Raw genomic sequence first — 14835 nt, 5'->3', positions numbered from 1 at the left:
TGTCTGTGTTTCAGTCGCCAGCTCATGGAGTATTCATCGGCGGTGCCGTTCGCTCCGATTGATTACCTTCAACAAACCGGAAGAAGGGTTCGTGTGTGCTGACCTTGTGTCCTGTGTATGGAGCTGTATTGAGGCAATTCTGAGGCGAAAATTGTAACTCTTCAGCTCTCTGCGTCTCAATCTTCCTGAGACTGCTCTGATAAGGGCTCCTTTTTACCTTGTGGGAACACTGATACATGCAAACACACACTCGTGCGCCTGCAAGCCAGATTTCTATCTGGAGATCTATATGTAGTCGCTCCACATATGCGCACAGACAGGTGTATGAATGCAGGCTCTTTGAGAGGTTATACACAGGCCTTCATTTCTCTCTCTGCTCATTTTGTTTGGATTAAACAGGCCTGATGAGATAAATATATCTCACCTATATAGAAAGCTTGAAATTAAAGGTGCTTGCTGAAAATAAGACCAAATAATGGCTTCCAGCGAGAGAAGAAACTTGTACATAGTATAAATGTGTAAAAATGAAAATAAATAATTAGACCTCTACATTTCTTGTTTGAGTCATTTCCAGTGTTCAGTTTTGGTGAATAGATTTTTTAACCAGTTCATGACTCAGATATGTTCATAAAAGAATGCTCTATATTAAACATTTTTGTATACTAATGAAATGATTCAATTATCAAAAATAATTAATTGATAGATTATAAATAGCTTTTATATGATTATTAGTTTTCTAAATGGATTTAAAAGTGTTCTCTTTCCCTCCCTTTCTCTCTCTGTAATCTAATTTAGATGTTAACAAGTGAATGTATTAGTGGCAAATGATTTCGTAGCAATTTGTAGAATCATTTTGCTAAATTTCTATTTATTAATAGGTATTAAAATTGGTGAAATTAACTGGAAAACTGATGATCTTTAACTTTTACAGTATTATGCTTCTTGCATTAAACTTGCATTAATCATACAATCACAACTATACTGGCTGTTTTATTAAAATTTTCCTCTAAATATTTAGATATGTATTGATTATTATCAAAGGGCTGAAGAATATGGAGAGATGTTTATGTATATTTTTTCTGTATTGCCTCTCCCTGCACTGTGTGATGGTGTCAAAACATGTTTCACAGGTTGAGCGTGGTACTTTCATCCGGAAGGAAATTGCTGATACTTAGTCAGCAAGCTGAGAAAATGCCTCGAGAACAAACAATAAAAGTGATGATATTTATTTGGCTTTGTTAAATAAGAGGAGGCAGGTCAGGAAATGTCTCCAACTGTGTTTCCGACCTATCTGGCAAATGGAAAGTGTGCAGGTGGGCCAGTGTTTTGTTTTGTTTTGTTTTTCTTAGATGTTGTCGCCCTAAAGTCATTTTGGCAAATTGCTGGTGTCAAACCCTTTTCCTCTCATTAGTTTTTTAAACCATTATTATTATTATTTTTTTTTACATAACCTGATATATCAGAATTGATTTTTTACTACACTTTACTAACCATAAATAAATCCAGTGAATTGGAGAGCAGAGTAATGGCCAGGTCAGATTTCCGTTCTAATCCCTTTAGAATATTCCAGCCCTTTTACCTACAGGGGGCGCCATTGACCATTATGACTGGGTATGTTTACTCTGCTGGTCTTAGAGGTGATGAACTAATACCCAGTTTGGTTATTGAAATGATTTAGGCAAATTAAAGTCTTTAACTTTCAATGTGACCTTTCTTTGTTTGAAAGGTTGTTGACATGGTGTTATCAAAGTGAAGCTTTATCTCACCAAAGACAATTCCGTGTCGCTCTGTTTGCTGTCATTTTTATCCTTCTGTTCAGAGTTTATACTCCATTGAGACCGTCTATATAAACTTGTATGCACATGTTCTAGGAGTGCCGGTTTCCTCCGGCGTGTGTGTGTGTGTTTGCTTTGAACATGTTAAAACAGGTGTTGATTTTACCCATATGTGTAAGGATTAGCTACATTCATTCATTCTTTTTGATTGTTTTCTTTTCTTTTTAAGTAAAGCACCATAGGGCTGTTTTGTTATATGCAAATTCTTAGAGTTTGAAACTGTTAAAAACATACTGATGTGTTTTTTTTTGTTTTTTTGTATTGTGTTAAATGAGCAATTGTATTAAATGAGTAACTTTTTATTATTTTTGCAGCTTAATAAGTATTTAAGGATCTCTTTGTTTTTTTGTGTGTGTGTTATTTTAGGAATCTCCGTCGGGCCGTCGGAAAGCGCTGGCCACCAGCTGCATTAACATGAAGCAGTACGCCAGTGCCATGCCCACACAGACAGACGTCAAGCTCAAGTTCAAGCCGCTGTCCAAGAAAGTGGTTTCAGCAACACTGCAGTTCTCCCTGTCCTGCATCTTTCTGCGAGAGGGCAAAGCCACGTAAGAGCAGCCCACTACACCATCTGAAACCAGCTGACTGCACCCACCCTGAAGGAATGCTGCCACTTCACATTACACTCGTATTCCTTTACTCTCTGTGCATTTCTTTCTTTTTTTGCCTTAGTGACAGGGAGAGATAATACCTGACATTCCCAGAATGTCTTTCCCTGGATCTCTCCCCCTTTCATCCCTTCCTCTCTTTTTCTCCCCCTATGATTTCATCCTGTCTTCATACGCACCCCAGTGAGGTCGTTCTCTCTTTCGCTCTCTGGAATGTTCTTGCCAGTGTGGGAATCAGAGGCCTTTTACACATATATATTCTCATTAGTTCTGCCACTTGATCTGAATTGGTATAATTAAGTATTTCGCTAAATAATATAAGAGCTTTATCTTTGATATATAAAACATTTCTTTTTTTTTTTGAAGAACTTGACAAAAATGACCCCCCCCCCAAAAAAAAAAATCTTGATCTTTAAGATTTTGACAGCTAGAGTTTCACAGAGAGAGCCTGATGCTATTCATTTAGTGCAAATATGCACTTTTTTAGTATGAATAATCATACTTCTCTACTAAGAGTATGCAAAAAGCAATACATCAAAGGAGTAGTATAGCTAAAGCGGCGGTCACACTGCACTTTTTGTTTCCGTTCATATGCATGTGAATGCATCAGACTGGAAATGCAAGCTCGTGCAAAAAAGTTCCGCATTTTGTTGCATTCCTAAGTTTACATTTGACTTGTTTGAGTTTACTAATGTGAAACTGTATGACCAACAGCATATCGATATGTCAAAGCATGACCTAATAGTGCAATTAAACAAACATAAATTTAAAACTGCATTACTGCAGAAATGTGAAGTAGATTGTACGTTTTTACATTATAGTTGTATTATCATGTTACATGTTGAATTGAAGCTTTGAAAAAGATGCTGTGGAGTGTGATGTCACATCACGACGGTTGCATTGTTCAAAGAAATTTTGCATGCTCAAAGTCTAGTGTGACTATGGCTTAAATACTCTGCTTTGTTTTGTAGGTGTGCTTTCAGTGGATGCATTACTATCAGGGCACTACACTGTGACCAAAATGGTCGCATACGCGACCTTTTGAAATGACATTGCAACCCTAATTTTTTGAGGTCGCAAATGTATCACTGATTATTTTTGTACCTACCTTATGTTTTAGGCAATATGCTATGATTTACTGTGAGCATTTATTAAAACAGAAATGTGTTAAAAATACATTTAATACCGTGCTCTGAGCATTCAACACATTAAGTTGGCTTCAGCCCCGCGATGCACTAAAGCTGAACTGAGTAGCTGGTTACTCGTGCCCTCTGTTCGGTGCGTGCGAGAGAGCCGAGTCTCACGGACAGCAACACTGAACCGAGCTCTCCTTCAGGACGTTCGCGTCCTCCTGCACCCAAATGAACAAATACAAATCGCAGTTTAAACAATCAGAAAAGTATGCGAAAGAGCTTAATTCAGCACTGCGGTGTTCTGGTGTTCAGGGCGCACGCAGAGACGCGTCTCAAAGTCTTCTTGCTTTTGTACCGACAAATACATACTAAACATGTCAAAATACCAGTCTTGGAAAGTGTGTTCAAAAAAGTCTGGGGTTATGTCTTAAGTGAAGGTAAAGAGTTGGAAAGAAATCGAACGTGTATCCTTATAATGGATGCATTGTCTCTTAAAGTGACCGCACCTAATTTACTAGCTCTGCTGTCGGTGTCTATAATGTTAATCCAAGAAAATGAAAGTAAATCACTCTCTGCTCTTGATTGAATTACTTTGCAGTTTTAACATGAATTTATTCACAATCAGATATAATTGATTATATTATTTTACTGATGGGTGGAGGACACTAGTTAATTTATGTAAGTGAGTATAGCAAAATACATATATATATTAAATTAGGGACCTGACCATGTGTTGACTTAAGTGTTTATTGCTAATGCAACCTTTTCAAACCACAGACTGAACAAAATTAACCATTGCTTGGTAATTGTTCAGCAAAGTATGGATAGTTGTGTAAATATTGTCATACTGACAGTTGTCTGAAGTTTTGGTTGATTCCATTACATATTTTTCCATCAAAGTTATCTGACATTTTCAAGAGGAATTTGTTCTGACACAGTTTAACTCTTGAGTTCTTGTCGTATTTTATTACCAATTTCTAAACTATAACAAATAAAACTGTGATAATGTGAGAAATGTTGAAGGTGTCTGAATACATTTTGGTTTGTGTATTTTATTTTACAGTGAAGACTATGCAGTGTTATTTTAAATTAGTTTCTGGGCACCTACTTAAAAAAAAAAAAAAAAAAAAAAAAAAGGAAACATTGTGTAAATAGCACAAATAAATAAAAGAACGAACATAGAGTTAAATAAGCATTTAAGCAGGCCCACTTTACAACCTGCCAGGGCCCCTACCCCAGCTGCGGCCCTGGGTTAAGCTGCCAAGACGGAGCAATGCACTGTGTGTACTGGAAAAGGTTAGTGTAGTTCCCTGACTATTCATTGGGGCTAATGACTAATGTAGTAGGTCACATGGTCAACATGGCTGATGTAGAATGAAGTGGTAGTGTTCACTAAAGAGTATTCACAACAATCCAAGATATAATCTGATTCTGCGCTTGACACTTTGAGTGATCTTCTATTAGTTAGTCATTAAAATACAGTTCATTGGTCAGAAGAAATTGTGGCAATCAAATTTCGATTACTATAAATGAATATTTTCCTATCATTATAGAAAATAGAATAGAATATGTAAATTATTTCCATCTGAATGTTTTCTATTATTTCTATTCTCTTTGCCTGCCAGAATGCAGATTTTGTACCCTGTTGTTCAGAAAATGTCAGGAAACACACATTTAAGGCTGTACCTCACGTTCTACTGGCGTAAACACGAAAATAAATCAAAACCTGTCGCCCCAGACGTGAGCTGTTGCTTTTTGACATGCACATCACAACAAACAGAAGTCAGATGGAATATTTCCAGCCACTGGCCCTGAGAGTGTAAATATCTTTCCTTCACTTGTCTTGCAATATCCACGTTTCCCTCTCTTTTTTTTTTCTTTCTGATCTCTGCCTGCCTCTAAATAAAGGAAGCAAGAAGCGTGTGTGAGTGTATGTGATTTCACCGTTGTGCTATAAGAGATACGTGTGTGTGTTTGTGTGGCTTTTGTGGCGTGTGTGTGACAGAGGTTACGCGGCGGAAGTGTAACCGCTCTTAACCCATGGGAATGATGTCAACAGCACACAAATAAACCCCATTACATAAGTTCAAATAAGCTCCATGCCTGCCAAAGAAAGACTGGACCGCATTCATGAAGAAGTGTGAGATAGACAGAGAGAAGGAGAAGACGGGGACATTGGGAGGGAGAGAGGGAGTTAATCCTGGAGCGTTATCTCACTGTGCTTGTGAATGCCCTGGCTGGAATGCATGTCCGTATTGCACTGCCTCTTATGAGCAGGACCATGAAGGGCATTTCGTTTACACGTTCATCTTTTGCTCACTCTCTCTGTCAAGCTGGCTTTCTTCTCATCTTCCGTCCATCTCCTTCAGTGTAACAAAATGCTTTTTACACAACAGCGCAGTGAATAGAAGGCCATATTCACTCTTAACTAACAGTTGCCAGTGTTTTATTCAAATCTGGGGAAGGTGTTATCAGTGATCCATTCTCAATTTTACTGTATTTCAATTCATTTCAAACCCATTTTTTAAAATGAGTGCAGAGAATGCAAAAACGGTACTGTGTCTCATCTATGAATGATTTCATAAAAAATATTGTGCTTTTATTTTGTTCTCATTCTGTGTGTAGTGATGAAGATATGCAGAGTCTGGCCAGCCTGATGAGCATGAAGCAGGCTGATATTGGTAATCTGGATGATTTCGAGGAAGAGAATGAGGAAGACGAGGAGAACAGAGTGAACCAGGAGGAGAAGGCGGCCAAGATCACAGGTGAGACTTGCTCAATTTCTTCTGAAGACCCTTTGCTAGTGAATCTGGTGTTTCTATTCACACATAAGACCACCACAGGGCTGCAGTAGTTTGTAATGTCTGTTTGTAATTGGTTCGGTTTCTTGATCTGTTCTATTTTACTTTATTTAGATTTATTTTTTTTCAGTTATTTGATTCTTGTGTTATAGTTGGTTCTATTTTATATATATAAAAAATATTATTATTTTGGTTCTTTTTTATTAAATATTTTATGTTTTATTCTGTTATTTTGTTATTCTTTTTTCAGTTTTATCTATTATTATTATTATTATTATTTATTTTTATTCTTTTTATTTTGTTTCTCATTTTATTTTATTCTGTTTCATGACCTATTCTGTTTTGTTTGTTTCATTCTGTTTTCTTCTGTTCTTTTTTGTTTCTTATTCTGTTGTTTCTGTTCTTTTTCTCATTCTTATTTTATTCTATTCGGTTCTATTTTTTCTATTCTATTATTTTTTTAGGTAATTTTTTGGGATGGTTTATGAGGGCTGCATGATACATTTGTATGTAGTGTATAAAGAACAAGAATAGATGTTTGTGGAGTTTTGGTCACTTGTAAATTTCAGCATGTCGTTTTTGTTGTTCTCTTCAGGATTTCTGTCCAGTCTCAGTTCAGTTTCATTTGAGTGACAGTAACATTTTTCTTTAGTGGTTTAGTTTTTTTTTGTGTCCATTTACTTATGAATATAGAGGCGTATTGCTGTGCTTGTTTACATTTGTTCTGTTTTTGGTCATAGGTTGTTAGCTTTTCTAGGCTTTCATACACAGTGCACTGCTTGATCGCTGTGTATGATAAGGAATGTCCACCCAATACATGTCCTTTGAGTGTATGTTTGTGTTTGTATGTGCAATTTGTGATTACATTGGTACATTGTGATATAATCCAGCCTCCCGTTACCCCCAGATAGTGGAGTCTTAACATTAAGCCCATGTGCTTTTATCCCTTTATAAGTGTATGTATGGAGCTCCTATGGAAATGCTTGAGTTGTTTATTCATCGTATGGGTTTAGGAATCCCTTTGTTGCCATAGAGATGACGTCTGATCAGTTTTTCAGTTTGTTAGAGCGAATACGCAGTTCTGGCTCTTTTCAGAGAGACGCACCTCAGCACACACACACACACACACAACAGATATTGTCTGTATGTATTGCATACCTCTCTTTGCATTATACAGGTTAGCGTGTGTGCAAGCGTGTGTGTGTGTGTTCATTGATTGTATGTTGTGCTGTTTGCAGAGATTGTGAGGCAGCTGAATGCTCTCAGCTCTATAGATGGAGATCCAGATGACTGCCTAAAGCAAGCAAATAAACCTGCCTCCTCTTCTGAAGGTCTTTCAGCTTTCACCTTCTTTCATTCTTTAATTCAAACTCTCTTACTTTCTCACTCTCACTTTCATTCACTATCTCCGTCTTTCTCCTTCTCTTCCTCTTTTTTTCCATCCCTGTGGTTGTGCTGTGTTATAGAGCATCCATTCATTGGTATTATTTTTTATTTGTGATGCTCTTCATTTGTGATCTTGTGTACTCGTTCCACCTTCTGCAGTTTGCAGTGAACCCAACTACCCCCAAAAAGCTTTGTTTCTGTGACCATGGAGTTGATGATCCTGGAACACATGTCCTTACAGACACCACTGGTCATGAGTACTCTGACGGCCTAATATGGGTCAGGGTGACATGGTGGTGGAGCGAACAGAGATGTCACACCTTTCTTATCACCTCAGAAAGCACTTCACTCTGTCACCCGGCACACACACTGTTTGTTTTTGGCCCACTGGCTCATGTTGAGAGTAGTAGTCTAGAATGAAACACTGCATCAGCTCTTCTGGAACATACGCCTCTTTGGACCTGAAGGATCTTGGTATGGTTCACTTCAAAATGCAGATGCCAACTATTTATTTTATGGTTGTTTTTGCCACAGTTTTGTTTTCATTCAAAGCTTCACTCGATAATTTAACGATTTTCCTCGCTGATTGTTTTGGACTGACGAGTGATGTTCTCTTCTCTCTTCCTTCCTTTTCTGTTATCACTGTGGATGGATATTGATTGGTTTAGAGCTGATCAGTAAGTTGAACTTCCTGGATCAGGAGGACCAAGACCAGAGCAACATGAGCTCTAACCCCTTCGATGATCCTAATGACCCGGTTGACCTTAACCCCTTTGGTGACCCGGATGAGGACGGTAAGGAGTGACCCTTGAACCTTTGTATGACCCTTTTGCCCTTTTATCAACAGGGCAGGTTGTACTCATTAACAAAATCTGAGATGCTTGATGAAAAGGGAATGTTTACTGCAGCTGAATTTTGGAAAACATTCTTAAGATATTTAATTATGTTAATGCATTTGATACCAGGGATGTATAAAAACTATTTTCAAAAACAGCTAATTAACTAAACGGTTATAAAACTGACATGAGATGAAAATCTATTTTCTAAATGCATGTTAAAGACCTTATTGTGAACGATAGATCCATGTATGTATTTTATTTAAAGTATACAAAAAAAATATTACAGAAGCTGTAATTGTTGAATATGATCATTAGATTATATATATATATATATATATATATATATATATATATAATCTTTTATTTCAATTATAGTTTCTCTTCAATTTAATACATTTACTGTATATAGTACTGTAATGGTAATTTTAATTTATATAATAGAGGTGTGGATGTGCATTTTTAGTTTTTTTTTGTATTTCTAGAACCATCACCTAAGCCCCATGTGCGGTCCACTATCAAAGATCAGGAGCCTGTATATGATCAGAACACCGCTTATCCCTCAAACCCATTTGATGAGGCCTGACACAGAAATGGATTCTTCTCAACTTGGCAACCCATTTGATGAACCTGAACCCCAGCCTAAAGTTTCTCCAACCAGAAGCAGCAAAAGGAAGAATGTCCGGCCGGTGGACATGAGCAAATACCTGTACGCCAACACAACCAAGACAGAGGAGGAGGAGCTAGATGAGTGAGTCCAGGAATTCTGGGATATTCTGTTGGAGGGGATTTGGGTTAGAGCAGAACATTTTAAGTGGTTATTTTTGAGTTATCAAAACAGTTCTGGAACACACAAAATCTCTGTTTGCTCTTCTACTGTTCATTAGTAGTATGTGAGTGTGTGTGCGCATGTTTGAGCGAAGGAGAAAAGCACTTGTCGGAGGAGAAGAAAGTGGTGAGCGAGTTCTTTCAGCAGGAACAAGGCTTCTGTTGTTCCCCACATTCTTTGGCCTTGTCTGTTCATCTTTGCATTTCTCGCACTCACTCACAGTGCTCCAGCAGGGACACACGTTTCCAAACCTGACGTTATGTAGCGAACTTGAGAGCAGAGGAGGGTAACATTTTAAAGCTGAAATGTTTTTTTCCAATTTTAAGTATGTCACTTCCTACTACAGCATATATATATTTCTGTGATTGCAAAGCTGATTTTTCATAAGCCATTAATCCAGTCTTCATTGTCTTATGATCCTACAGAAATCATTCTAATATGCTGATTTGCTTATTAATGCTAAAAACAGTTGTGCTGCTTGATGTTTTGTGAAAACTGCAATGCATTTTTAGATTCCCTTGATGAATAAAAAGTTGTAAGGATCAGCATTTATTCAAAACCTTCTGTGACATTATGAGTGACTTTAGAGTTTTGATCAATGCATCCTTCCCAAATAAAAGTATGGATTCTTTAAAAACGGAGCGTACTGAGCTTAAACCTTTGAATGATATATTTATAATAAATGAAAGCTGTATATTTATATTTAATAAAAGTTATTGATCCTCAAATGCTTTAAGGATCAATGTTTTCAATGTTTTTCTTTACAAAAATAATCTAGTTATTTACCGTTTTAAAACAATCATTATTTCTCAATTATCATTGTTGCTTAGTCACACGATACATAAGACATATTTAAAAAATTGGCCACTGTTCTCCCTCTACCTTACCTTCTCTGTCTGCTTTGCTTTCACTCTCTTTCTCTCTCTCTCTCTCTCATCCTCTCTTTCACCTCCATTTGTTTTGACTGCACTTTCCACTTCTTTCTTTTCTTAACTTATTTGCATTGCGGTCAGCTCTTTCCTCCCTCCTTTCTCTCTCTCTCTCTCTCTCTCTCTCTCTCGCTCTTTCGCTCTCTGTCTTTGTCCGTAAGCTTGGGAGCTTGGGATACTTTGTGTCTTTAACCTTGTCTTTCAGCTGAATACCTGTTCAGTCTTTTCTCAGCTCTGTCTCCTCATTGTGTGTGTGTATTCATGTACATGTGTGTGCCTGTGATGAGTGATGGGTCTTTACACAGCAGTGTGTATTGATGCCAGCGGACGTCTGTGTCCGCCTGTCAGTGAGCTCTCCGACAAGGCCATAGGTTAAAGTTCATGAGGTGTGACCTCTGGAGCACCTGGTCCTTCTCATAGTCAGTGGAGCGTTTTATTGGCTAATAATGTTTGCTGATGCCTTCTTTACCTGAAGACATCAACACACACAGATTTGTCAGTGTAATATACAGACAAGTAGCAAGGTGCAGACAATGTTAATGCTTTAAACTGGCTAAGTATGCTAAATTGTCAGTCAGCAGTAGTGTAAACAAAAACACAGATGTGCCATTTCTACTGTGATTTCATCAAATTGTTATTTTGCTGATATGGTGGTTTTTCTCCCACTCTTAGATCAAACCCATTCTTTGAGCCCTGGATCCTGTGGTGCAGTCACATCCGAGATAGACAGCAGCATCTCAGAGAAGAGCACCAAACACCGGGCCCCTCTGCCTCCCAGTGCTGGACCCAACCCTGTTGTGGCCCCTCGAGGCCCTGTACCAAAGACCTCAGCTCCTGAAGGAACACCCACTCTACCGGCCCCGGCACCCTCTGCTGTCTCAGCTGTCATAGGTAGAGAGTTGACCTCGTCCTCACCCAAGGTAAATCTTCCTCACCATATTATGACTCTTATTTCCAATAGAGTATGACTTAGTGCGTTGTTGTGCTGACAATAATTGCTTTAATTGGTGTCAAGAACAAAATAGACTAAAATAGACTTAAAAAAAAATTGTTTTTCTGTCTTTAGACTCATGGTATTGAATTTGGTATTTTTCAACTGATTAGCTATCTTACATTTTTACTGAGCTTGTCACAATGCATTGTGATGCAGTGCAGCCTTGGATTTTTGATTACAAGCCAGATACCTATTGGTCAAGGCCTTGTGTTGGAAATGAAGCTGTGATGCCTTCATATGTTTTCACGCAGCTCATTAGGTTTGGAACACAGCTAAGAATTGATCTTTTTTGGTAGATGGATACTAGTCTTTGGGTTGCCTGTATTTTTATAAGCTTTATATTTGTTACTAGGGATGCACTGATACTACACTTCTCAACCGATAACTCATTATTCATAATAACATCTGATGATGCCATTATCGATACGGATACATTTAGTTTGGTTTTCTTAAGTAAGAAAATCTCTCCCAACTAATGCTGGTTTAAGCTCTACAGGGAACCCTCTCATTTGATACATAACTGTAATATTAAAGGTTATAATTAACAACAGAACACAAACTATAGTATTCTACTGTTGTTGTTTTTAACATTATAATAATCACGCTCAAAACTGAAATGTAAAAAAAATCCATTGCTTGTCACTTTTGATCAATTTGTTGTGTCCTCTCTGAATAAAAGTTATAATTTCTTTCAAAATAAAAAAAAAATCAGAACATTGACTTTAGAACATTGGGTTTTGGTACGTGATTTCTTTCAAACTTCCAGATCACATGTTTTTAATGAAAAGTGAATCATAATTTGGGTGTGTCGTTCTGGTATATCCTACACTGTCATCTTTACAGGGTCTTTCAGTGACACATGGTTTCCAACAGTGCCGCATTTCTAATTTTCCCCTTTACCTTCTTTCCCTTTACCAATCCATCCCTCTCATCTTCTTTCTGTCATCTTCCTGCACGCTCCACTCCGATCATTTGAATACAGGCATGTATTAGCTGCTCTGTAGAATCGTTATATATGCATTATGATTCTCTTCACTCAATGCTTTAGTGAGTCTAATTAACTGGCTCTGCGGTCCCTCACTGGCTGAGGGTGTGCAGTGTAGGGGGCGAACGGAAGCCCACCGAGTGTGAATGAGAGCGAGGCGTCGGGCCGCTGCAGAGGGGCTTATACATGGTCAGATTAAATCCCTACAGGCCGAGTGTTTTTATTTACGCTTGCGAGTGTGTGCGTTATAATGTAGTCCATATTTAATTATAGCGAGGGTTTTATCACAGCGCAGCACTTGTGTGTGTTCGCGCCTGAGAAGTCCTGCCCAACTTAAACATTTAATTACCCAAATTCAGTGGCCTGTGAGGGCACACACACACACACACACATCAGGCAAATAAGTAAATTTTCCTCAGAAACAGCAAGTGGTGTCCAAGCTTCACCTCTTGGATACGTTGGATTTGTGCTACGAATTGCCCAGTTAGTACACCGCTTGACTCACACCACATCAGTCCGATTCAACCCACAGTGATCGGAGATGTAATTTTCCAGCAGAACCCTATTTATTCTGATCATGTGCGGATTATGATTTCATTCTCTTGCTGTATGCTGAGGTTGTTTCCTCTGAGTGTGGCGTATAAGATGACCTTAGCATGAATAGTCAAATGGGATTAGCTGGAGACACATGCACTATGGCTACATATTCAGAATGAAGTTACAGGGAAGCCCAAAGGCTTTGATATATACATTTATGTTGTTGTTAGAAGAACCCCCTTTTGCATGCTTGAAGACATGAGGTGAGGCAGAAGATGCAGGTTGGAAAAACAAATGAAAAGGACGCTGTGATAATCTCTGAAAACACAAAAGAAATGGAAATGTTGAAATTGCCGTAGTGCATGGATTAGAGCAGCCCCTCCCATTCACTGAGCGAATCTGTGGGGCACATGGTAATGTCATCATGGTCTTGTAAACACAATCTGGAATAGTTTTGAATATTCTCTAAAGGGCGCTCCCTTTGGTTTATCGTCATTTCGCTAACACGGCCTGATCTTTGAGCTTTTTCATCGAGAAGTACACTCTTAAAATGGCTGCTGTAGTATTACGTTTTATCAGCCATTTTTTTCATGGAAAGTTAAAAACAGAAATAATTAAATCATTTGGTAAAATTAGTGAATCAACAAATTACTATCCGTTTTTCATATGGAACATTATAATTTAATGTATTTAACTGAATGTTTTTTAATATGACATGATTTTGCTTTTTGTCGCATAACTGCCTCTTTAAATTGTAAAAGCATCAGTAATTTTGAATAATTTTCACATTCGATTTTCAGGGATGGCGAAATCTAGACAAACGTACTTGGCTCTCAAGAACTTTGATATATTAGCATTTGAAGATGCTGTTTTTGAAAAGGGTGAAGAATTAATCTGGATGAATCGAGGAAGAGTGGAATAGGATGTCTTGGGCTGCGAAAGTAGAAAGGGATGTTCTGAATCACTAGTACATCTTTTTCTCCTCTTTTTTTATCTCCCTCGGTCCTCTGTCGTCATTTGTCTTTTCCAGCGAAACGATTTTACACCTCCCTGCTCACCCCTGTCTCCTCTGTCGTTTAACAGCAGTCTTCCACACAGGGACGCACTGATCTGAGGATTTTCATCAGTTCACGCTTCATAAATTATGGTCTGTATTTTAATATAAAGAAACGGCAAACGCAGTCACTGCAAAGCTCTTTAGATTTACATAAAGCCCTCCGGGGTGAGGCGGGGCCATCTTTAGGGCTAGTTCTCTCACAACCCAGGCTAAAATCTCAACAAAAGTTTTGAGAAAGATGTTAGTAACTTTGTGCGATCATGTTCACTTTTTATTGCGGTTTTACTTTATCTCTCTTTTTCCCCCTCAAGAAATCATGACTAAATAATTCAGCGGTATAACTTAAGTTTATGAAAAGGTTCTGAGTTAGTAGAACTAATCAGAAGACCAAATTAAATGATGGTGTTCATGACCTGAGAGCCCACAGTGGGAGGGACAGGGACAGGGCCAGGTTACACTCTATTGTTATACTTCTTTGTTTTCCAGTCTCTCTGTCTGATTCAGACTGCGAGATAGATCAATTTAAATTAAAGTAAATTAAAATTATTTAATTGAGTTCGCAGATGGCAGTGGCATTTTTAATTAGTTTGTGAGGACACTGGTGGGTTTTGACTCCACATGGTCATTTTGGTTCTTCTGGTTCTTTTTCTCTGATGTACTGTAGCATCCCTCGTTTCAGTGTTTCAAACATGGATGAGACGTTTAACAATAAGGAATTAAAGTTGTGGTCTTGAATTGTATATTTTCCATTAAATGAAATATTTTATATTTGTGTGTGTGTGTGTGTGTGTGTGTGTGTGTGTCTGTATTTATATGTGACCCTGGACCACAAAACTAGTCTTAAGTCGCTGGGGTATATTTTTAGCAGTAGCCAAAAAACATTGTATGGGTCAAAATTATCGATT

The 14835-nt window shown here is 38.0% G+C and overlaps 1 pseudogene; it reads left to right on the top strand.

Annotated features, from left to right (window-relative positions):
* Positions 1 to 14835, top strand: part of LOC113117865 (EH domain-binding protein 1-like) — a 94693-nt pseudogene that overhangs the window by 31537 nt on the left and 48321 nt on the right.

Source organism: Carassius auratus, chromosome 17 (genome assembly GCF_003368295.1).
Source record: "Carassius auratus strain Wakin chromosome 17, ASM336829v1, whole genome shotgun sequence".
Lineage (NCBI taxonomy): Eukaryota > Metazoa > Chordata > Actinopteri > Cypriniformes > Cyprinidae > Carassius > Carassius auratus.
The sequence above is the reverse complement of the archived record's forward strand: the minus strand, read 5'-3'. Positions and strand labels throughout refer to the sequence as shown.